At 37.9% G+C, this 26,345-nt stretch overlaps 1 protein-coding gene across 1 annotated transcript in view; it reads right to left on the reverse strand.

The window, feature by feature from the left end:
- Nucleotides 1-26,345, reverse strand: part of LOC130219826 (uncharacterized) — a 120,463-nt gene that overhangs the window by 68,780 nt on the left and 25,338 nt on the right. The window lies entirely within an intron of this gene.

Raw genomic sequence — 26,345 nt, forward strand, 5'->3', positions numbered from 1 at the left:
TTAGGCTAACATGAGAAATTTCCTTGATAGAAATATGAGTGAGGGAGAGGAGGTCTATATATAGTTTACTGTAGTAAAGGCTAAAGTATACTATGATAATTACTATTAGTTCATGATAGTTACTAATGATACTACATTATGTAGTGTACTTTACTAGTGAAGAGTTGTAAATATACTTACAATACAATGCTCATTCCTAAATATTTCCCTTTACTATAAATTACTATAGTATTTTAAATGTGTAACAGCTGGTTTTATTGGATTTTTTTGTTTTTGATGTTAGATTCCATAATTTGTTTCTGTTTAGTTAAGCATGTTTTTTTACAGTGAATAACTGAACTTTTTTTTGTTAAGGCCTGGTTTTGTGGTGGCTGTACTTAAAAATTAAATGAATATAATCTTAATTCAAGGGATGAAAGATTTTGAAATTCTAACAGTAAACAGAGCTACTGTAAGGTCACACCTACTTGGTATAAATGCTTGAAAATGAATGTTGAAAATATCCACTAGTATTTTTAAAGTAATCAAAAAGTAATCAGATGTAATCAGTTACTTTACTTTTATAGAGTAATTAAAAAGGTACGCTACTTATTACATTTTAAGATTACAAATTACCACATTTCCAAAGTAACCTCCACAACACTACTGATGAATTTAATCAGGTGTGTCAAAGGCCCTTCTTACACTTGGTATTATAATTTGTTTTGATTGTTCAGATCATAAGGGGACAATGCTAAACGGGCATAAACAGGGTCTCAAATGCTTGAGCAGTTTTAGAGGTGCAGTAATTGAAATCAGATTTGACTGGTTTGTTTTTGCAAATGCTCATGGTTTAATACATTCAAACAAATGACCTCCTCACCGTCTTCTGATCTTATTCTTAAACATTATGGCGTGTGTTGTTAAAGAGTACTAACCAGATTGGATTTCACTTTGACATCAGACCTCGTAAGAGGTAAAAATTTTTTTTTTTTTTAAAGTCCAATGATCTTTTTCCAGTCCTGAAAAAAAAAACACAAACCCATATAGCAGTGCCACAGACATGTTGCTGCTCTCAGAATCATGTTCATAAGCAAATTGTGAGATTGTATTTTGCATGCTTAAATGGATCAGGAAAATACCCATCCTCAGACTCTCCCCTCAAAGAAATCTGTGTATTGGTGTAAACTAGACATAAGAGATTTATTAAAATTTCAGGCGTAAATGACAATGTTCTCTGCTGTCTACTTGTGATCCAATCACCCAAACCCATTGGAATCCAATGTAAAACAGTGTAAACCTCCAGCATAGATCTGAAAACCCCTGCTCTAGAGCAATGTTTCTCAACCACGTTCCTGGAGGCCCACCAACACTGCATGTTTTGGATGTCTCCTTTGTCTGTCACACCATTACAGGTCTTTCAGTCTCTGATAATGAGCTGATGATCAGAATCAGGTGTGTTTGGGTAAAGAGACATGGAAAATGTGCAGAGCTGGTCGTCCTTCAGGAACGTGGTCATACCTGCCAACAATCCCGTTTTTCCCAGGAGTCTCCCGTATTTCAGACTCATCTCCAGTTTTGTTCTGTCTCCCGGACAACTCTCGAAATTTCATATCTATACCTACCCCACCACCCGGTCCTTAGCTTTTTAGTACAGTCCCTGGTTTGCTGACTTTGGTAGTACTGACCAGGGACCCCAGTCTTCAGCATCAGTTCTTTAGTTCCCAACAGCCTCAAGCCTTTACCAAGACCGGTTGTTAGTCTAAAATATATATGGGATAAAGGGTTGCACTTGCTTGACCTAATCTTGACTAGTGAACTGAAACCACACATTTACTAGCAACTAAATATAGTTAATTGCTGTGCATCACCTCACAAAAACTCTCTGACCAATGCTGAACATTGAAGGGACATTGCTGGAGCTACAGTAATTTGTCTGTTTCTGCAAAAGGGACTGCAGACAAAATATGTAAAGAAAATGTGTATAAGCCAGGAAAACACTGTTCGATTTTTACTGATCTTATCGCAGCCTATATCCTTTCAGGCTTTGGAAAGTAAATAATCCTAAGGAACATCCTGACAAACACCCTATGCCCACTATTAGTAGCCGGTACTTCTGTTTCCTAAGGTCTGAAATAGTGGCCCTGATATTTGACCCCTTAACAAGAGGCCTAGGTTGTTAGTTCTCTCAAATCAATGCAAGTCATAACCAGTATAATGTCAGAAGAGAAAAATCCAGCTCTGCAGGTCATTACTCACTTCATGGAAGACTCTAACAGGACACTCATGACTTCATCAGAGACACCCTGATGCGAGAGAGATTACAAGCTCAAGAATCTCCAGATACCAGTCTGCATGAAAACAATAAATTGTTCAGATCCTCGAATGCATCATCATTAGACTCTGCTTGTGGATAGTCTTTTAAGCAACACTGTAAAATAGGATTCCACATGTGCTAGAATAGTTGACATTACTCTAGCTGCCTATAAAAGCTTGTGTAAACAACACATCTCTGTTGCTAGCTTAGCAAAACTTGAATGACCCAGTGTCACAAGATCCGAGAGATCTCGCAACACTCAGAACATCATCTACACTCAGAGGATCCAAGTCTGCTCAAAGTACAAATTACAGATGATAAATAATCTGAAAGAAAATGAAGGAAATCCATTTGCAGCTTCAGACACACTCTTAAAATGAATAACTTATCCTGCATTTTTGGTTGTTGTGACTCTTACTCAGCTGTAATTACTCTCTGTACTCAGAAACAGCTGTATTAGTATCCAAAGAAACAAACTGTCAAGCGAAACTTCCGCAAGTCTGTTAACAGTGTTTTGGTGGGTTGTCATGGTCTCGGGGAGTTGCCCCCTGCCTCAAATGTTTGCCGGCCTGACATAATTAGGCCTGAGTTGTCCTGTTTCACGGCTGGAGACTCAAACTAATTAATTGTCTTGCAGTGTAATTACCTAAACATCTCACCACATCTCCTCCCTTCCCTCTAGAGAACTCCCCCTTGGGGTCCATTCAGCTTCACACAGCTGCTTGCACCACTAACATCAAGCTGGTCTGAGTTTACTACTTGCCAGCACCCCACACGTGGACTTGCTAGCTAGCACACTCAATAGTCTTATAACTAACAGATCCAACATAACTGAACTGAATATTAAATGACACCCTCCTCCCCTAAGGCATATACAACAGACTCTGGATTAAACCTAAATAAGTTTATTCTTCTTCTTAATTTTATGACCTAAAGGTGCTTTAAAATGTGCATTTTTATTAAATGTTTGATTTCAACTGATACATTGAACAGAAAATTGGATCTGACAATAGGACAATATATCACAGCTCAAGAGCATCAGACTCAACCCAGCAGACACATAACATCATATAACGTTAATATTTGGTTCCATTTAGGCTCCGTTTACACTAATACATTTTAGTTTTAAATTGCATAACTTTTGCCACGGTTACGCCTTCCATCCACACTACCCAGGAGTTTTTGAGCCCCGAAAACGGAGTGTTTAAAAACGCTAAAAACGGAGGCTGATTGAGACTTTTTCTCAGTATGAAGTGCACAAAGTTCAGTCCTGTATGCTTTCCTTGTAAGTTCAGACTTTGCAAGCTTGATATTTAAAACAAACTCCCGAGGACACATAACGTCATTCACATCACCCTGGCTACGTTGTTCTAGTCACATCTGCTCCACCACCGTCACACTCAACACTAGTGTACCACAGGGCTGTGTGCTGAGCCCCTTCCTCTACTCCCTTTTTACCATCGACTGTAGGCCTGTGTACAGATCCAACACCATCATCAAATTTGCAGATGACACCTTAGTGATTGGTCTAATCAGCAACAGACTGCCTACAGGGAGGAGATCTGGCCACTTGGTGCACCGACAGTAATCTGCTCTTTAACACCGCCAAGACCAAGGAGCTCATTGTGGACTTCAGGAAGGGACGAACAGGCTTACATGATCCCATTCACATCAATGGGATGGCCGTTGAGCCTTTCTCATCCTTCAAGTTCCTGGGGACCCACATCTCAAAGGACCTTTCCTGGACCACCAACACCTACAGCCTGGTCAAAAAGGATTTACCAGCGCCTATTTTTCTTAAGGCAACTTAAGAAGAACCAGTTGTCATCAGCTGTCTTGGTGAACTTCTACCGCTGCACAATAGAAAGCATTCTGACCAACTGCTTCACAGTCTGGTACGGAAGCTGCTCTGTTGCTGAGCATAAGGCACTGCAGCGGGTGGTGAAAACTGCCCAACGCATCACATGGACCAAACTGCCAGCCATAGAGGACATCCAGAAGAAACAATGTCTGCGCAGAGCACGCAGTATTCTTAAGGATTCCTCTCACCCTGCTCACAGACTGTTTTCTCTCCTGCCTTCCGGCAGGCGCTTCAGGCTCCCCCAGACAAAAGCCAGCAGACTGAGGAACAGCTTTTTCCCCAGAGCTGTCTCCCTTTTGAACTCTGCCCCTCACTGACTCTTTTGCCTCCCTAACACACCCCACTCTCCTCATAATTAATACTTCTTACAATCATTGACCAACTGAAAGCTGGTCTAAAGTCCAGCAAAGAGTGCATTAGTTATGTGCCTATGCAGATTCAAAACGCGTACACATTGCTTAATACACATAGGATTAATAGCAATACACAAATATCTTTACATATGACAAAAAATTAAAGGATTAAAATGTTACAAATATTATTATTTTCTACATGAATATAAAAACCACTACCTACATGCCTTCTTCATGTCGGGGGAGCTTTTTCATTTCATTTATAACAATTTGCATTTGTATAATGTTAGTTTTATTATTCACAGTATTATTTATATTTGTTTTAATGAAAACAAGTTTAGATTTGTCCACCTGTTGGGTTTTGGGACGTATGCTTCACCATATGGGGCATACGAATAGGACGTGTTTGGATATAACTCAGTTTTTTGACCACACTTTGTTATTATTGATCATTTATTTGTTTGCTGGAAATTAGAACTGAATTTAGAAATAGCTTTGAAACAAATCTTAGCGCTTAACTAACAAAACTAAATATGCAGGATAATGGATGTCTTCAGTGGAGGGAGTACAACACCGTTTCCCTATCCACGAAAGTAAAGGAGTAAAAGTATACTAAAGTGAAAGTAAAGAAGCTGAATGGATCAGGCTCATTCTTTATTCTCGTGCTGCAGATGGTCTGTTTAACTGTTTTCTCACTAGTAAAGTGTTTAGTTTTTCCACTTACAAAGTCCACCATGTAAATAGCTAATGTGCCATGGTGCTACGCACCTGATTCTTAAAGGGAAGGAGAGATGAGACTCTAATTGTTTTAATGCATGTTATGCTCAAAACACACCCATAACTCATTTAGAAAATAAGCACAACCCTGTTAGACCATGCACCAGGATGCAAACAGTATTTTGTGGTTCGGACATGCCTTTAATGGTTTTGCGCAATGCGCTTTAGACTTTGCACGTTGATTGTTAAAAATAGAGCCCATTATGTCTTGAAGGAGGCAGGATGTATCCAACATATCCAAAAAATTGTTAACCTGTTACACAAAAAGTTTGTTTCAAAAGCACCGACAACACCCCATTGTGTGGATGAACGATATTAAATTAATTTGGTTAAATTGATTTGGATGAATTGATATTAAACTTCTCTGGATTGACCTAATTCCATTGCAGTGTGGATGAGGCCTCATTTTGATATTCTAGAGGCATGAGCTGCATCCCAAATTGCATACTTATGCACTATTCTATGCCATTTTGTGGTATAAATAGTGCGGTTACACTGAAAACTCTAAAAATAATAAGAGCACTATAATTACCCAGATGATGCACTCATTCAGCCGGTAAAATGAAGTGTGGCATGATGGACACTTCAGGTAGTCAACGGCCGCTGGTTTGCTCACGTATCGGAAGGGGCGGAGCTATCGGGCGCACATGTTGGATAACTTTATTTATTTTGGATTGTAAAAGCAAAATTCTCCTAAGACAGTGATTATAGGGCCTCCCGATGGTGAATGCGGTTATACATATGGCAGGTAATATTTGATAGTTTGGTGATTTATTTCAATGATTTGGCAACTGCCAAACATCATCAGGGAAACGGTTTGAATTTCTGCTTAGTAAAAAAACATTAGTGTGCCATTTGGGACAACACTACATACATATACTATGCTGTTGAGTGCGTAAGTGCATACGTACATAGTGCATGAGTGCATAGTGTATAGTGTGCCATTTGAGAAGCAGCTATGGAATTAAAAAAAATGGTGGAGAGGATGATTAGATGCTAATACTCAAACTCCAACAAAATCACCAGCTAATCCTTCAGGAGATTTTTACCTCACACTCTAAAACAAACAGCCCACGACTGCACCATTACTACAAACGGCATAACTTTATTTGGAAACATTTACCTTTTATACTTGTATAATATGCATCTGAAATGATAATTTTGCACAATTTATTAAAGGCAGTTGACCATATTTTACATTCTCGCATTAATGGAAGTCTGACACTTTAGTTTAATGTCAATTCTGCTGAAAGGTACCATATTCAAGTGGAAAACCAAGACCTTTAATACACAGTAATGATTTGGTTTGGCTGGTGCCAAAATTGCCCAGCTTGTTTTGGCAAGAGTCGACACAAACCAACTGCATTTTACCATTATTGGTGCAGTCCAAGTAAAATCAATATTAAAGTTAATAAGCCGTGTATTTTGCTTTATTAGAGGGATTACTCTGGATTTTCATTTATTAGAGTATTAGATGATATAAACCACTGGACTTCCTGACACGCGTCATTTAAACTTCACCAGGTCATTTCCATTAACAATACAACAAAACGGGGTCATTTACATGTTGGAATATTGTACAAAGGTTGTTGAGATCGAGAGAGAGTGAGTCAGGGAGGGCTTCTGAGTCAACATTGCCCCCTCTAAAAGAGCCCATTCATGACAGACCATCTTGCATTCTGCTGCTATTTACAACAGTCCAGGGTTTCTTTTAACTCCTGTCTTCACTGGCGTTTTCACAGTAACCTCACCCCACAGCAAACTCGCTCCAGAGCAGACTGCACACACACACGCCACTATTTCCATACAGGATCAGTTTAGTCTCGGCACTGTGGATATTAGACTTAACCAAACCATAATGTCAATAACGCTGAGAGCAGACAGAGCCACTCTCTTTGCTACCCATAATTCCTGCACATTATTGGAAAATTTTCGCACAAGCGTGACTCAAATGAGAAAAGATCCATGAACTATTTCTATGAAGCCTACGCAATTAAAACATAATAGAGGTGTTCAAATTAATATTGTAGTCTTGCCATGACTATAACATTGAAGATTATAATTCATCATAACGTGATGTAAAACACAAACCGCTAGGAAGAACCATTTGTTGGGTGCTACTGCTAATAAGAAGGACGGATGTTCTCATTCTTTGGATTCAATGACTGTTTGGAAGTGAACGGTGCAAAAATGATTCAAATATCAGCTAAAAGACCTTTTTACACCAGCAAATTTTTAAAAAGTTCTATATTGGTGACCGCTCTGCTTGCACTTGCTCATTTATAGTGGAAACTCTTTCTTTAGATTATTAAAATGTGTTTCAGACTAAGAAAGGGGTCACGGAAAGGTTCTTTACAAGCATTTTACCACCTTATGGCATATTGTATAAACAGAAACTGAAGCATATTGACAACAATTCACCTAAATCGGGGTGCCCAAACTTTTTCTAATGAAGAGCCAAAAACCAAACTAGAAGGTAAAAATAGCTGCCAATGGTACTTCCTAATTTATTAAATAATATTACAAAATAACTAGACAACATTGCTTTACATTAACTAATGCCGTATTACTTTTTTAACGTTTTTATAAATAACTTTTTACAGTAAAAAATGAAAAATCTCATTTACAACAGAATGGAGTTACGCTAGTCAAGCTGCACCTGATTTTTTTTCTGTCGAGTGACAGGATTTACATTTTTACAAAGTATTTATTTACGTGTTTACAATTAACATTTGATTAAAACATTTAATTTCAGTCTGCTTTTTTTGCAGCTCAGCAATAAACCAAACAAACGAAAAAGATCATCTTAACTAGAAATTATAATCTCTGTTAAAATCATTCACCCCAATCCTGCCCATCATACATACTACTTTCTCAGATGGAAAGGTTACAATGGGACAACTTTGGCCCACGCGCAACAGACGTGAAAGAAACTCCGTCAGAAATATATTACTATCGTAAAAGTAGAATGCACTTTTTAACAACAGCAAAAAATAATAATAATAATAATGATAATAATAGCAATTCATGAATAACTACACATCTCCACATTTTCATTTATGACTAGAATAAGCCAGAATATAAGAAAAAAAAATCAAAATTCTAAACTATTTCATATTTATAAATTGTTTAAAATTAAATTGAAGTTTAATTATACTATACTTCCTGAATTTGAAAAAAAAAAAAAAATCTGTAATTTTATTGCATTTATTCATTGCAAATCTGTTTATGTGTACAGGAAAACAAACCATTTTCATGTATTTATCTCTCATTCCATTATGTTCAGTGGTGTAAAGTAACACATTACAAATACTACTGTAATTGAGTAGTTTTTCTCAGGAATTGTAATTTAATTAGTAGTTTTAAAAATGTGTACTTTTTTTTTGCTTTCTATTGAGTAGATTTTTAGTGCTGTATCAGTCCGTTTACCACTTTCCTTCAACCTGCAGTCACTACTTTATTTTTTCCTGTCTGTGGGGATTAGAAAAATCTGTCCTGTGATTCCTGTCCAATAAAATCGCACATAGAAGGTAAATCACATTATAATGAACTACCTAAAGACATGGGCAATTTATAATTACAGCAACCTGTTTGGAAGCCACGCATTGACCCAGAGACTGTTTAGATGCATGTCATTGATGGGAAGATGACGGATGTTTATTGTATGATGACTGAATTGGCCCTAAATACCCAGCAGGCACAGGATGTCAACATGACATCAGATTGACGTTGTACCCTAACGTTGTGGAGGCATTGCATTTTAATTAGAAATGAACATCAGGTCGATGTCAGAACTCTGTGGACGTTACCACTATGACGTCTATCAGATGTTGGATTTTGGTTGCCATACCTGATGAATAAATGTAAGGATTTGACGTCAATATGACGTTGGTTTAAGATGTTGGCTTGAAGTTAGATTTTGGTCACTGTCCAACACAACCTAAAATCAACCACATATCAACACCATTGTAGCCAGTAGGGCTGTGTGTTTAATCGCAATTAAATCGCTATCGCAATTTTAAGCGTATTGAATAAGTAATCGCAAGAGTCTGCGATATGAAATATATATTTATGTATTTTTTAAATTTCCCCCACCCAGAGCAAATGCATGACTGCCATCTGTGTGTGACAGTCTTATGCCATGTTCACACCAGACGCGGTACGTGTGAATAAATCGCGCTATTCATGCATAAATGGACACATGAAGATTTTGAGTTTACTCGCTTTATTTGAGCGTAAATCCGCCTTAGAATAGATGTGGAATCACATCATGGGCAGGGTTTCTGTCTGCCTGGTGACGCTAGCTTCGTTGCTAAATGGCTAGCATGGATTTTATTGAGGGAATAACTGTGAATAACTTATGTGCTTTATGAAGGCTTAAAAACAGCGTGATTCGTTTGGAGCCGTGTCTGAGTCCACTAGATCCTTCCAGAGGTGCACCCAGCTCTGTGAGTTCCCACAGAAACTTAACCTGGATGATGGAAGCTCTCAGCAGTGCTTCTGACTGAGCAGAGCCCAGTTTAATCAACTGTTGTCAGTGTCGGCAGGTCGATTTTCCCCCGGGAAACCAACAACAGGCGTTACAGCATAAGCACGCCCCTCCAAGAGAAAGCTCCTGATTGGTTAACGAGGTGCGAATGTCCGCTGAAGTTCAGATTTTTCCAACTCGAGTGATTCACACAAAACAAAGCAAAAGCTTGACTACTCAATTAAATTGCAAATCAAATCGCAATCTTTTTAAAAATTTGCAATTAGATATTTTTCCTTAATCGCACAGCCATTATTGGACATCAAAATAATGTTGTCTTTAGACGCTGGCTAAACATTGAATTTTGGTAACCTGAAATCACAACCTAAATCTAACCTACTATTAACGTTGTGTGCCTGCTATAGGTAATAACTAAGTGCACTACGGAATGTTACGTTTACACACACAAATTACATGTAAACGCAAAAGCTTTTCACTGCGTAATACTCACTACTCTTGCGTACTTTTGAAAGGTCTACTTTTTACTTTATACTTTGAGTAATATTTACAACAGATACTTTTATTCTATTTGCACTACATTTTTAGGCAAGGAATGGTACTTGAACTTAAGTATGATTTTTCAGTACTCTTTCCACCGCTGGTCATGTTTGACAGTGAAAGTGAAAAATAATGCATTCTTTACCTCCTTCATTCTTGTTTAATTGAGTCTAGGCTGCATCATCTGCATAAAATTTGGGATTTGAGGATAATTTTAAGTAGTTTGCTTCTTATTTTGGGCTTGTAACAGCTGCTAATCTTAGCTCTGTAAACTGCAGATGTGTGTGTGTGGCCTAAACATGCAAAGAAAAAGAAAATGCATTTGGGAGCAAACAAGCCAGGAGCGTGTTAACCGTTGGATTCGTTTCAAGAGTTTTTGGATTTATTAGAGCCCACGGAAATAATACACACACACACAGTAGGTCTTTGAATACACCACACCCACAGCAGTCGAATCAAGACAGTGCCTTAACGAGGAAAAAAATACATGACATGACAGACAAGTACATATACACACCCAGATATATATTCCAAAAAATTTACCAAGCCAATTGCCATCTGCTGTATTCACAAGTCAGTGGCTGAGAAGTGGCCTGTCTTTAGCATAAGAGTTCATTGGACATCCGAAATTAACAAAGTTAGAAATTTTCTTCCTACATCATCTTGTGTTAAAAATAAACAGGTTTACACAATGCTTCCGAAACATCCATCCATCATAAAATAAATTGGATCAAGTTTCATTTTCAGTTTCTTTCTCATTCATGCCAAGAATTTTAAGAGCCTTTTGACAAATTAGAACAGGGGTGTCAAGCTCAGTTCCTGAAGGACCACAGCTCTACACAGTTTAGTTCCAACCCTGCTTCAACACACTTGCATGCAGGTTTCAAATAAGCCTGAAGGACTTAATTAGTTTGATCAGGTGTGCTTAGAGTTAATTAGAGCTTCCTCCAGGAGCTGAGTTTGACACCCCTGATTTAGAGCCACCATACAAGCAAAATCCTAAATCAAGAATGGCATCAGACCTTGTCTCGCACTTAAAATGAATAAATTCAATCTATTAAAGATTGGGTGGATCCTATATGTCCTCTTTCTATATAAAGAAGAGAGATTACAACAAATTCATTGTAGAATGTAGCTATTTCTTTCCAAGCTGCTTTTTTAGTGCTACTATTGGTTTGTGATTTGACTGTGGTATTACTTTGTCGCAATTTAGCATGTACAATCTAACCCTGGCTCATTCTGATTGCGTACCCCTACATACATTTCTGGAGAGTGCCAGATACATCCCAGGAGCTACGTTTATTTTTGCAGTTTTTGTTTTCCACCAGAGGCCGCTGTGTATGTTTTTTGAGATCTCAAATTTCTCTCGGGAGTGCCATTCGCACCTGCTCTTCTCGCGTAAATCCACCAGAGGCTGCTGTGGGTCCGTTTTGAGTTCTCAAATTTGTCTCGCAAGTGCCATTCACGCCTGCTCTTCTCCGTAAATCCACCAGAGGCCGCTGTGTATGCATTTTGAGATCTTAAATTCCTCTTGCGAGTGCCATTTGTGCCTGCTCTTCTCACGTAAATCCACCAAAGGCCGCTCTGTATGCTTTTTGATCTCAAATTTGTCTCGCAAGTGCCATTTGTCTCGCAAGTGCCATTCGCGCCTGCTCTTCTCCATACATCTACCAGAGGCCTCTGTGTATGTATTTTGAGATCTTAAATTACTCTTGCGAGGACCATTCGCGCCTGCTCTTCTCACGTAAATCCACCAGAGGCTCCTCTGTATGCTTTTTGATCTCAAATTTGTCTCACGAGTGCCATACGCGTCTGCTGTTCTTGCGTAAAACCACCAGAGGCAGCTGTGTATGCTTTTTAAGATCTCAAATTTGTCTTACGAGTGCCATTCACACCTGCTGTTCTCACGTAAATCCACCAGAGGCCGCTGGTGAATGACTGACTGACTGATCAACCCTCCTTCTCTAGACCCAACCGATAGTGTTTTAAAAAGCACCAATTGACCAGCGACCAGGGAATTTTTTTTTTACCACGTTTTTAGATTTGACCACATTCTCACCCTGTTATTTACATATTTATTTATTTTTTGCATTTGTGAGTATCTCTGTAGTGAGTGAGAATTACTGTGAAAATGGTATGTAAATGCTGATTTGTTTAAAGTTTGCAGCTTGATTTCCCGTTTTGGAATGATAATATAGATACTGCCACCTGCAGGTATAGAGAGGTACATCCCATAAATACTGTATATGAAGTAATATCACACCAGGTGGTCTGAGTGATTGACAGCTTCATCGTGACTTCATCAAACTGGCACGGTGCCAACCCAAATCTACACAAATCATATCGATGTGAACTGGCAGTGTCAATCTGTCTCACAGAATCATCCGGGATGTGTATGAACTCACCGACCGCCTCCAGTAGGTCTGTGTGTGGGTATGTGGTAACAATGGTCTGTGGGTTACAGCCGGCAGCTTTACCTCGTCATCCACATAAACCTTTAATATGAGACCTTTAAACTGCAATCCGCCATCTGAAGTCACTGCACCCTGTAATTGACCTTAAAAATACTTTCTGAAGAGGTCGGAGGCAATGTCATTGGCCAAAGGCCCATACGGTGGCTGCCCTGCCAGAGCCCAGAGTAGCCTGGGAAGGCATCGGAGAGTATATTTAAGGCCCTGTCCTTTGAATAGGAACAAGAGCCATACAAATAATGCCAGTTTGTGCATAAAACCGCTTGTGTTCTTCCTGAATCGTGTGTTTCTCCCAGGGGGCACCATGTCTGTAGAGTTAAATTCATCAAACCGTTGAACGTGGCCTGGAGTTATCATAAGTCAAGCTTTGGATTTAATAGACTGCATGCTATTCATTTCTCATGGGCACCGGAGGGAAAGTAAAGGTCAGTTCAAGTGTCATGTCTCTTTCGTGGCAAGTGTGAACGCGACACCTCGTATTTGCGAAAGACAAAAGGTCTTTAACTTTCCATCGAGCAAGAAAGGTCTTAAACCACACCTTAAATTCCACAGCTTCTCTGTCAGGACACTATATTATTCTCCATTACATACTTCATGGAACAGCTTATGAATGCGAAGCTGGAAGCACATCATTGTGTAAAAGCAGAATTTAATAACTGGGTGAATCTCACAAAAGCTGTCAAGAAAGCAGAACTGACTCATATTTCACAACTACATTAAATGATTGACAATATGTGGATGTATGTATTTTAAATAAAATAAATCGTTCAAACTTGATGATAGAAAATATTTACTATATACATTGCATTTTTATTGACATCATCTTAGTTTTTTATCTATATTCTGAAGGTTTCTTTTGAGAGGTTTGTTAATTTGTCATACAGTTTGCCTGATTTATTCAATTGTATATATATTAGGGGTGTAACAGATCACGGTTGATCCATGATTCGTACGAATCACAACCGATAGTTTGGAACACACATGACCCAAGGATTTATACATTTCTTTTTAACTTGTAGATTAATCCTAAATTTTTCACGATCGCAGGAAGATTGCCTCACACGCAATTAAAATCAGGCTATCCTGTAAAATATAATGATGATGGAAGAAGTTGTGGTAAAGTTATTCAGGATGTGGTGGGCTTCTTAAAAGGTGTTGGTTAATAAATTGTGGGTTATTAATGGCGTTTTCTGCCTCTACTTGTTTAGATCGCATTAATGCTTTCAGAGTAAGCTGCAAGATTAATCATTAAAAGATCGGGATCTCAACACCCACGCAACGAATTATAAATGATGGTGATTTGCATATGCTCATTAATCCTTTGAATCGCTGCATTCAAATCTGAAAGCGCAAAAATCGAGAAAGAGAATCAGTCTTTATTTTACAAACAGTCAAATAACACACCACTGATATTTCTGGTAAAGATTACAATAACCGCCATTTGCATTTACCTTGATGCTCAAAAATTAAAGTTGTAGGCAGCAATTACATTGTTTAACCAAAAGGTGGTGATAACCAGCCATCAAAAATATGCCACTGAATAATTGTTCAAAAATGACACATCTAGCAATGAAGCATGAAGTTTTATGAGTGAATAACTGAATCATTTATTGAAAATGAGACTAAAAATAAATTACAAAGTTGTACAAATGTTAGATTTCTACATTTAGCGCTATCAGCAACAGTAGTAGTAATGGTAAATTTTTCACAGTACTGAATATTTAATAATTTATTTCTATTCATTTGAATTTTTTCTTATATGTTTTTGTAATAAATCGAAAGCAAATGATATTTGTCTCCCCCCTTTTTGGCTGATTCGAAAAACGGTCTGATCCATGACTAAAAAAAAACAATGTGACCCGAACCGTGAGATTTGTCATTCGTTACACCACTAATTTCTATACAGACCTATTTTTTTTAACTGTTGAGTGATATATAATAATGATATTTGATAAGTCAACAAAATTGTCCAATATACAGATCTCAGTTCTGGAAAAAAATATGTATAAAATGCAGAATTTGCATATGGTATTTGCATACTTTGACACCGTGGTTAGCACTGTTACCTCACAGCAAGAAGGTCACTGGTTCAAGTGCCAGCTGGACCAGTTGGTGTTCCTGTGTGGAGTTTGCATGTTCTCCCAAGTTCGTTTGGGTTTCCTCCGGGTGCTTCAGTTTCCCCCACAAGTCCAAAGTCATGCGGTACAGGTGAATTGAATAAGCTAAATTGGCCGTAGAGTATGAGTGTGGATGGATGTTTCCCAGTGCTAGGCTGCAGCTGAAAGGGTATCCGCTGTGTAAAACATATGCTGAATTAGTTGTCGGTTCATTCTGCTATTGCGACCCCTGATGAATAAACTAAGCTGAAGGAAAATGAATGAATGAATAATTCAGTACATATTATGGAAACACTTTAGTTAAAGTACCCACTATTATATATAGTTTAGTTAAATCCCACTATTAACTACTACTATTATTAGGATTTTGGCTGTTTATTAGTAATTATAAATACGATCTTACTCTAAAGCCTACCTAAACTACCTTATTATTACCTTACTAGTAATAATCAGCAAATTAGTAGAGCTAAAAGTCTTAGGTAATGGATTGTTAATAGCAATACTTGTACCTTCAAATAAAGTGTGACCCTTATTATTCAAAACACTGAGTAAATAGATGTCAGTCTTTGTACTACTGGTGTTAGGCTTTAAATGTAGGTTAATTAGGTGAACTAGGCAGGTTAGGGTAATTAGGCAAGTTATTGTATAATGATGGTTTGTTCTGAAGACAGAAAAAAATATAGCTTAAAGGGGCTAATAATTTTGCCCCTTTTTTCATTTTTAATAATTATAATGTTATTTAAAAAATTAAAAACTGCTTTAATTCTTGCCTAAATAAAACAAATAAGACTTTCTCCAGAAGGAAAAATATTTTAGGAACTACTGTGAAAATTTCCTTGCTCTTTTAAACATAATTTGGCAAATATTTAAAAAAGGGGGAAAAAAAAAGCGGGGGCTAATAATTCTGACTTTGACTGTATATATTTTTTTAAATATGAGATTCACCCCCACACACTTTCGTAAGTCAAAATAAATAACTGATGTCTTACGGAATTGCATAATTTGCTCAGAACATCGATGCCCTCACTTGATTGGGTTATAATAACGCCTCCAGCAGGAACACCAGCAGATTTGATTTACATGTGAGGAACTTTCTGAACTCATTTGGAATCTGCACAAGTTACACTATGCCTGAGGCCACGTGAACACGACAACAACAAAAACTTTATCTTCTTTTGACTATTGCTTCTTTCCAAGGGGGGAAAATATCCTAGTGCTTCCTAAAGCAGTGCTGCAGGTTTTCCACATTCTCCAGCGACAGATTCAGCGGACCGGCACTTCCTTGCCCAGATGGGCTGAATGCATCTGTCTGGCCATCCCTAAAGGACACAGAGTTCAACTCTATAATTTGGTTCAGATGAGGTAAAGCAATATTTCTAGATTAATACAAGCCATATTCCTGTAGAAACTATCCCCCACACCCCTTTTTTCCTCCCCTCTTCCCCGTTTTCCCCCTCTCTCTTTTCTCCTTCATCTTACATGTCCAAAGACTTTCTTTGGCTCAGGATGAAAGAGAGGAGAAAGATTGCGACTGAGAGAGAGAAAGAGGAGAAGAGGAGATGAACACTGGTCTTTTTGAAGGTTACACAACACTTCCTGTTCACCACCATTACGGTTCTCCTCAAAATACTCTGATTATGCTAAATTCTGGGATGACAGTGAGCATCATGTCATCATGCTTCAGTGTTAAACCACTTAAATGCACTCATGTTTTACACCTTATCACTTTGCAATGCATTCTTGTGCGGTTATAACAGGAGGAGCCCATTATTTGAACTGTTTTACACTCATAGTGTTGCTTTAGTTCAATACTCGAAAGCACAGCACACACGCACTCACAAAGTTGTTCTAACCACATTTGACATTCTTTCTTCTGAGGAACACAAAACAAGACTGAGACTGTCAAGCTCCAAATAGGATGCAAAAGCAATGAATCACTTAGACTGGATTTGCAAACTGATTCACTGACTCATTTGGGTTAAATTGCTAACAAATTGCATCCAGAGAAACAAAAACATCCTTTTAAACTGAAGTAAGATGTTTATTTCATGACTTTCCAGATCTTTTTAGATATTGGGTGTGTTCACACCTGTTGTTCAGTTCTTTTGGTTTATTTGGTCTGGACCAAAACAGAAAACAATATGTCTTTTGCTTAAGCCTTCACACTATTATTTTTACAGCCCAAACTCATTGAAAATACATGACTGTATCTCATATTTTTTGCATTATACTGCCCCATAGCATTCATCTGACCTAGAAACTGCAGTCAAACCTATTTTATTTTTGTAGTTTCACAATATTAAAGCACATATTTCCAATGAGCCTAAAATATGATTAGTAAATGCTGTACAAGAGTTGTCCATTTTAAGATGTTGTTAGAAAATACACTAACTGGCTTTAAAGGGGAAACGAAGCTCTCAGTCATGTTTACGTACATTGGATTCCACTTGAATGAAAATATATTAAACTCGATTAATGTAACCATTTAGAAGAAAACGGCATGTTTTACTATAGATTTTAGACCTAGAGCGCCGCCATCTTGGAATATCGCGGTGTCTGACGTCACGGGGTTGGTTCCGTTCCCTCCGCTGAACAGATACAATGGAAGTAATGTACTAAACAGAGAGACTGGAATGCCTAGTTTAACCCAATGCGTAAAGTTGTGGACTTGCAGCTGGTGCAAATACAAGCATCAGATGTGTGTCTAATATAAAAGTATAAATATTTATTCTGTTTTTCTTTTTTCTCCCTTTTAATTACCGATCATTTGATGTGCTTTGGTCCACTCTCCGTATTACACTGCCTGACTGCCTGTCTGGGTTTCACCCATGATTGTAACAGACTGAACACAGAGACTGGACAGCCTAGTTTAACCCAATGCATGAAGTTATGGACGTGCATCGCAGAGATGCTGCAAATACAACAAACACAAGCATTTAAGTTGTGTATTTTTCTTTTGTGAATACCTCTCATTTGATGCGCTTCGGTCAACTCTCTCACGCTGCTCCAGCGCTGCATAAAGAGGGGATTTACATTCAGACTAAGGCAATGATTAAAATGAAACATGACTTCACGCTTTACTAAGTCTGTGGGGTTTATGTGAAGACATATTCCCTTTTCAAGTCGATGAACTTGATCTCTCAACATGTATGAAGGATAAAAACCTGCCCTGTGAAATACGCGTCGATCTTAGTTTGGTTTGAACACGAGCAGAGGTGAGAGGCTGTAGCAGTGAAAAGTGAAAGTACCTGCCGCCATTACGTCAGTAGTGGACCTTGTTGAAACCATGATTGAAACCCATACAGGCACTTAGGCTGCGTAATACAGAGAGTGAATCATTACTGACGTAACGGGGGCGGGTACTTTTACTTTTGAAAAATTAGCTGGCGATCTTCAATCTGCAATCTATTGCTTTTCCTGCAGTCCCAGGATGCAATGTTGAATTTTAACACTAAAATGTCTGATTTGAACTACTGAATTTATGAAAGCGAATATTTGAACTGAAATAAAATCAACTGAAAATTGGCTTTTGAATATTATGCATCGTATTTTTAAAGGGTATTGAATATTTTGTAAGTGAAATCAGGAAATTGAATATGAATTATTCAATTTGTATATATATATATATATATATATCATATTTATTTATATTTATATATATTTCTATATTAAGGGTCTACCCTTAAATATTTTCAGTTGAAATATTCACAGCTTAAATAAACAGCTTTGTTAAATTTCAGGACCTAAAAATACAAACCCTGGAATGCAAGTGATTAAAATGCAAGCACTTGTTAATTTGGTGTATTATTTTTTCTGTTTGTACTATTCCACAAGCTTTTTAATTCAATACTTTTGGCATTGATTTAGTTCCATACTTTACAACCTTACATTTTAGGAAGTTTTTAAATTTTAACATATGGGTCCTTCCTATATTTAGCACTATTTATGAAGTCATTATAAAGCATGCTGGATTGTGTTTTTAATATTGTTTGAGAGTGATTTGTCTCTTTATGCATTTGTTATATCATGATGCTACTGCCCTAATTTAATTGCCCCTTGTAGGATTAATAATAGTTAAACTAAAGGTATCAAACAAGCCTAAAGCACTTAATTAGTTGTGTTTAATTAGGGTTGGAACTAAACTGTGCAGATCTGCAGCCCTCCAGGAACTGAGTTGGACACTTGTGCTCTAGCATGAGATGTTCATCAGAACCCGAGTTTTCTACCCTTATGTTCATAACTTGTTTGCGGTTTCATTTAGCGCAAGATGGAGTTCAGAAAGATCTGTTTATTGTTGTTTCTATTTCATTGGCTCCTAATGAAAGCATGTATGCGAGCAGTGTTGAAAATCAATTGGCTAAATTAAAGTAATAATTGAATCCACTGCATAGCCTGACATGACCCATCTTGACTGCAGCAAGCTATGCTTTCTCAGGTTGAGTGTGAAACGAAAACTGATCATATACTGAATGGGAAAAAGAAGATTGGTATTTTAAAAAGATACTAGCTATGGCATAGTCTATGCAATTTGAATCATTTTAAGAGCTGTCTTTTGAGTTAGAATAGCAGCAGTAGACTTTGAATCAGCATGAGAATAAATAAATAATGGCAGAATTAACTGTGGCAAAGGTTCGCTTTGTACCTGTGAGGGTCAATCAAAATAACTCTGTGTTCCACCATAAATAACCCACAAAATGCATTTTTCCTCAAGTGGTGAAACGTCTGCAGAGCAAGATCTGCATCTTTTCTTCAGCCCCGTCAGCATGGTTTCAGGCCAGACCCAAGCTGTCCATCCATCTGCTCATGATAAACCAATATAACAAGAATTTTCCTATTGCCCTTCATATTTTCACTGGTGCTCCGTCAACATGTAGCATATTTGTTCTGGATCCGTCCTTCGCTTACAGACCCCATAGCCCAGCAGTGACGTCAGGTTCGGGTCTCCTCATTGGATTAAATCTCTCACCCGCAACTCTAACTGCGACCAACAGAACTTTGTCTTTTAAACGGGAACATGAAATTAGAGGTGAATCAGCACTGGCAACCATGTTATTATATACTTTTCTTCCCCCTTTTCACCAAAATGATTTCAATTGATCTACATTTCCATGAAATCAAACCAAAGTCTGGAATATACGGCTCCACATCTTAAAGACAGGATATCTAACTTACCATCTAACAAAATTTGAGGCTTCAGTTTTTTTTTTCTCCAGTCTGTCTCTCTTTGGTGGTAAAGCTGTAATTTTTCAGATGCGCATCCCACAAAATTGCATGGAGTGATGTTTCCATTTTTTGGTCCGTTGGAGAGACATATTAAGCATTAGACTTCTAAAAACATCTTCAAATTCACAAGCAATTATAACGTTCATGCAGACTCGTACTGTACATTAGATGTGACCTAGAAGATGTGACATTTAGGCATATATCAGCTGAGGATTGCAAACAATAAAGCATCTGTTCACGCTAAATTTGTGGAGTCCTGTCATTCTGTAGATAATGCTTTACAGATGGCCTGCAGACTTGTTCAACTATCTATTCATCTCAACCTCTCAGTCTGCCAGAACAACAATTTGCTTTCTGACTTAAACGTTCATAAGCGATCAGAATCGTTTGAAAATATTTTTGAAGAACTAATTTAAGTTGAAGAACGTGATTAGTTGTACCATTGACTTTCTCACACAACATTGTTTAATACTTCATTTCACTTCAGTCCTCAATAAAAATCAAGATTGTCAGTTCTCTTTGGGTATTAAGGTTTTGAAAGAAGCAAATATCTCAGTGACAGTTTCACAATTGCCGCAGGACCTCACAAAGGTACAGTAAAAAATACTAAAGTCTTCCATCTTTGATCTTCAGAAGTTTACGAGCAAAATCACCTACTGTAAACTGTAAATGCCACGTAATCACTTCAAAGAACACACACACAACCCTAAACCCTTTACTAAACCACCCAAAAAACAAGTACATGCTTTTAAGTACAAAATAAGCCATGCTTTTAGGAGTCCTACACAAAAAAGCAGACAATCTCAAAAAGTAAGGTCAGAGAGGTGTCAATGGGGCTGTACCTTTTCAAAATGTATACATTTGTTCCTTTTGATGCCTTTATACTAACGGGTATGGTTCAGTACAGTACACATTAATCTCCACCTGGGGATACTCCTGAGGCCCCTAGAGATTATGCAGTGTTATTGATACGATCCAAGACCTGTGAAGAAATTATACCAAGGTATCCATAATCTTGGACCGGGCCGTATCCTGAGCATGGAACTGATTCCTGAAAGACCACAGTGACAGATGAGTCTTCGCATTGATCCCATGGGCCAGCCTGATCTCCTGCCAGTAATGGAAATAAAAAATAAATAGTTGTGCCCAACTGAGCCTGGTTTCGCTCAAGGTTTTTTTTTTCCTTTACTTTCGTCAATTGGTAAAGTTTGTTCCTCACCACTGTCGCCACTGGCTTGCTTGGTTTGGGACTTGTGGAGCTGCGCATAAATTGATTTGCTCTTTAGTTTTTGGACTTCCAGCAGTGAAATTTAAACCACACTGAACTGAACTTCAACTCTGAAAACTGGACTGACACAGTTTCAGTTGACTAGAACTTCTATGTTAAGCTGCTTTGACACAATCTACAGCGTAAAAGCGCTATAGAAATAAACATGAACATGAACATTTGTTTCCGTTTCCACTATCAGAAGTACCAAAATAGTGAACCATACTTTTTTGGGACTCTTTCGTAAGGGTACCAAGCAGAATAGTATGGTATCAAATGGGTGGAGAGCTAGACTGCTGAATGCTATTGGTTTACAGAGAACTGTCACTTGGATGAACAACAGGGCAAGGGAACAACAACAACATAATCATTTTTAAATACACAGCCAAAATATGAAACTAATAACATAATGTTCATCCCAAGGTTAACCCAAGCTCATGGTAGTCTTCTTGTGACAAACAGAATCTGATGTATGTCCTCTATTGTTGTTTAGGAAGTCTTGGCATGTCTTGTCTAAATGTGTGGGTTTTCTGAGGGGTTTCTACTCACTATTGAGTACTATTGGCTGTTGAATATTCCCTACAGGCACAGGACGTCAACATGATGTCATAATGACATTGTACCCTAACATACTCCAACGTCATGGGGACGTTGGATTTTGTTTGGAAATGAAAATTGTGTTGACACAATGTTAGGCCGAAGTCAATGTGCTACGTCCAACCTAAAATCAACTTAAAACCAATCAAATATTAACATCCAATCATGTTACACCTTGACGTTGTGTGGACGTTACCACTATGACATCTATCAGATGTTGGATTTTGATCACTTTCCAAAACAACCTAAAATCAACCAAACGAACCAAATCAACGTCAAAAGAGCGTTGTCCTTAGACGCTGGCTAGGCATTGAGTTTTGGTCACCTGACGTCATGACCTAAATCTAACCTAATACTAACGTCTTATGATGTTGTGTGTCTGCTGGGTTGATCAAGGTGATCTTTACTGTATTGTATGGTAGGCCACTGAACCATACCAGTGAAAATGAGGCATTAAAAGTACAAATTAGAACCTAAAGTGTATATATTAACACCCAAAAATACAAAGCATCTTTTGAAAAGGCCAGTTCTCCTAATTTTATTTCTGAGAGTGTATAATAATCACTTGCAAACAGAAATTTTTAAATAATCACCAAAGATAAACAAATCATTTTAACTTGGTGATTAATTTAAAAGATTTTAACTTGGTAATAAAGCACAAAGAACGCTGCCATTTTTAAACTAAAAGCTGCCAAGTTTTAATTTTTTAAATACTGAGATTAATTACTGAACTTGTAATTAAAACTTATAGAATTGTGCACATCGACTAATTATTGTGAAATAAATTTTTGTAAACAACAATTAGCAACAGTACAGTTTTTTCCATTTCATATCCATTAGACATGGACTGAATCAGATCTGTTTGGCAGGAATGAACACTCACTTTGTGCTTCACATAATCCTCGTTTAAAGTGCATAATCGCTGCTTAATCTCAGCAGGAATCAAAGTCAAAAACTATTACTGTATATCAAAGTCAAAAAAACAAAAGCGCAACATGTGCCAAACGTTCTTTGTGTCAAAAGTCTGATTGTTAAAAAAGGTAGTTTTTTTTTCCTTCCATACAATCTCCACAACAGATGTTGGTAGGTTTCAGTGCATCTCAGCCATATATTTAATCAAAGGAGGCGTACAATTAGGTGTGTCTTCCCAGCTTTAATGGCAAGGAAAGCCTTCTGACTGTATACTTGGTAGTGGCCACATATGAGGTGTTTATTTGAGGTTATAGTATGCAATTTCACAGAAGAACTGTGGATTCAGAATTTCCGGATGAACAGATCAACCTTTTTTTTTTTTTTACAGTTAATGTACCAGTGCCTCTTGCAGCACCTGCAGTATCATGCCCAAGAGCCGGTTTCTATAGCTCTGCATAGCTATATGTTAAAAGAATGATCACATGACTTGTATGTGTGCCAGGTGCAGTGTAAAGGCAAAAAGAGAAAAAAATTCTAAATCTAACTACTACCTTAAAGGGCCATGACCCCCCCCCCCTCATCTCAACAAGGTGTTTTCACACCTGTAGTTTGTAAAAAGTCAGGAAAGTGGGTGAGTGCAGCTCTGTTTACGTGGGAGTGACGAGTGGCAAAAGAGGGAAAGATTTGCATGAAAAAGGGAGTTTCAGTACGAGCATGTGCTGATTTTCATAGAGGTAAAACAAACACAGATGCAGGAAAGACACTGACTACGTTTACATGAACATCAGTAATCGAATTATTTGCCAAATTATTAAATTATCAACTTTAACTGCAGTTTGGCACTTCCACTTTCATTTAGGAACATTTCATGCATGCCCCCCAAGACAAACCAGATATTGGATGCGAGAAACTGCTGGAAGAGTGTATTTTAATGGAATGTTTGATACTGCACGCCGAATGGGAGAAAATAAAAACTCTGCATTGCTCAGTAACTTAGATGCACTCGGTAGGTGCAGAGAATAGTACCTGATAGTACAATCAACACGAACTGGAACCATGTCTTTTTTTTTTAAGGAGACGAGTGGCAAATACGGATTTCACCATTTCCAGATGTGAAAAGCTCTCGGGTAAAAAATGTTCCATTTAAACATATTTCTGTCGCGTGCTCTGTAGTCCACATGTGAGTCCAGCTGCGCTCTCATAGCGGGGAATTGAACAAAGCCTTCGTTGCAGCACATTTATAAACGCAACACTGACGACACATGTCTCCGAACAATTCTTCTTCTTCCACTTGTTTTAATTATGGTTGGCAACACAACGTGGCGTCTCTCTGCCATCACTGTCTTCTAAGCTACCATATTAATGAAGTTGCACCTTATTCACAATAGAGCGCACTGTCTAAGTCTATCTCTTGAATTAATGAAGAAAACGTCACGTTGTACCTGCCAGTACTGACAGCCAGTCTACATGCTGGAATTTACACAAGGATCTAATCGCCGTGACATAGCTTCAAAATTTATTTTTAAACGGGAAGAACGAATTTTCACTTTTTTGTGAAATACATGTGTCCTAATAGTGTTTTTAGCAACGTGGGACACATATATGACTGTCAACATATCAAAAAATGTGTTTTGGTGTTTCATGACTCTTTGATAACTATTGAAAAGCAGCAAATTTGGAGTTTATTATTTCAACGGTCAATGGTTAAAGGTTCAATAGCAAGAAATGTACCTTAAAATAAAGCTGAGATACAACTATATGAAAATCCTGCAATCCATGGGTTCAAAAGACTCTAAATGTTGTGAAAACTGACTTTAAAAGTTGTCCAAATTAGCTTCTTAGCCATGTATATTATTACTTAGAAATTATATTTTGATATAATTACATTGGCAAATTGTCAAAATATCTGCATATACAATAAAAATAATATAGTAATTTCATACAACTCATACAACAGACTTGTGACTACTCCCACAGCTATGTCTTAAGCCTGGTTTTGCTCTCCAGAGTCACATATATAAATGTACTAATTATTTTCTCTGTATCATAAACTATGTACTTATAATTTATAATCCAGAAACTAACTAACTAACTAAATAAATAAATAATAATAATTTTACTATCTTGCAAGTGCTGGCATTTTCCTAAGGAAAAGCATTGCTACCTCAGAAAGAAAAAGGTGGTAGTTTAGTAGCAGGATGTGGAACATGGCCAGCGTGTCTATTTCACTTAACTGACTACAGTCAAGTACACAGATCTGTCTAGAGATACAGGTATCAGCTGAAAGTACTCATGGATGGGTTTTTACTGATACCAATCTACAACACACCAGTAATGGAAAGGCACTGTAGCACAAAGCTCAGGCGTGATTTGTGGCCTGAACGGCAGCAGACGTTGGATGTGGATCCACATGTGTGCACACATGCTCGCAGGAATCTGCTGGCACGCTGTCATTATGGCTGGATATGTGTGTAAACATGTGGCAGCGCGGAGAACATCTGAGCTGTCAACAGAGGCTCCTGATCACCAAGAGCGAGATCGAGAGAGAAACAAAACAGCTGGCATTATTACTGCATTGTCAAAACAGAAGTGCTGGCGGGAGGACTGACACTACAGGAAAACCCAAATCATCCGCACACGCTCACTGGAGGAAGAGGCGATGACCTCTTTGACCCCAGCGCCGTTTCAGCTGTGTACAGTGTGGCAGACGGGCAGGGGTGCTGGGATCACACACACACCTCCAAAACAGATCAATTATTAAACAAAAAGACATCTCATTTGAACCTTAATGGGTTTAGAATCTTTTGCATTTTACAGTTACACAAATAGTATTTTATTGTTCAATGAAAACACAGATACTGGAGCTTTCAAGAAGCCACATAAAAAGAAAAAAACCTAATATGATATCAATAAGTTTTAAAATGAATTAAATAAAAAGTCCTGTATTGTAAAAAAATTAAGAAGGGCTATCTATCTATCTATCTATCTATCTATCTGGAGGGATGGATGGATGGATACTGTACACTAATCTGCCACTTTATTATGTACAGTTGTCCAACTGCTTGTTAACGCAAATTTCTAATCAGCCAATCATATGGCAGCAACTCAATGCATTTAGGCATGTAAACATGGTCAAGACGAACTGCTGCAGCTCAAACCGAGCATCAGAATGGGGAAGAAGGGGGATTTAAGGGACTTTGAATGTGGCATGGTTGTTGGTGCCAGACGGGCTGGTCTGAGTATTTCAGAAACTGCAGATCTACTGGGATTTTCACGCACAACCATCTCTAGGGTTTTCAGAGAAGTAGCAGTTTTGTGGGCACAAATGCCCAGAACTGCCAAAAAAGGTCAGAGGAGAATGGCCAGACTGGTTCGAGCTGATAGAAAGGCAACTAACTTAAATAACCACTAGTTACAACCGAGGTCTGCAGAAGAGCATCTCTTA

This window comes from Danio aesculapii, chromosome 25 (genome assembly GCF_903798145.1).
Source record: "Danio aesculapii chromosome 25, fDanAes4.1, whole genome shotgun sequence".
NCBI lineage: Eukaryota > Metazoa > Chordata > Actinopteri > Cypriniformes > Danionidae > Danio > Danio aesculapii.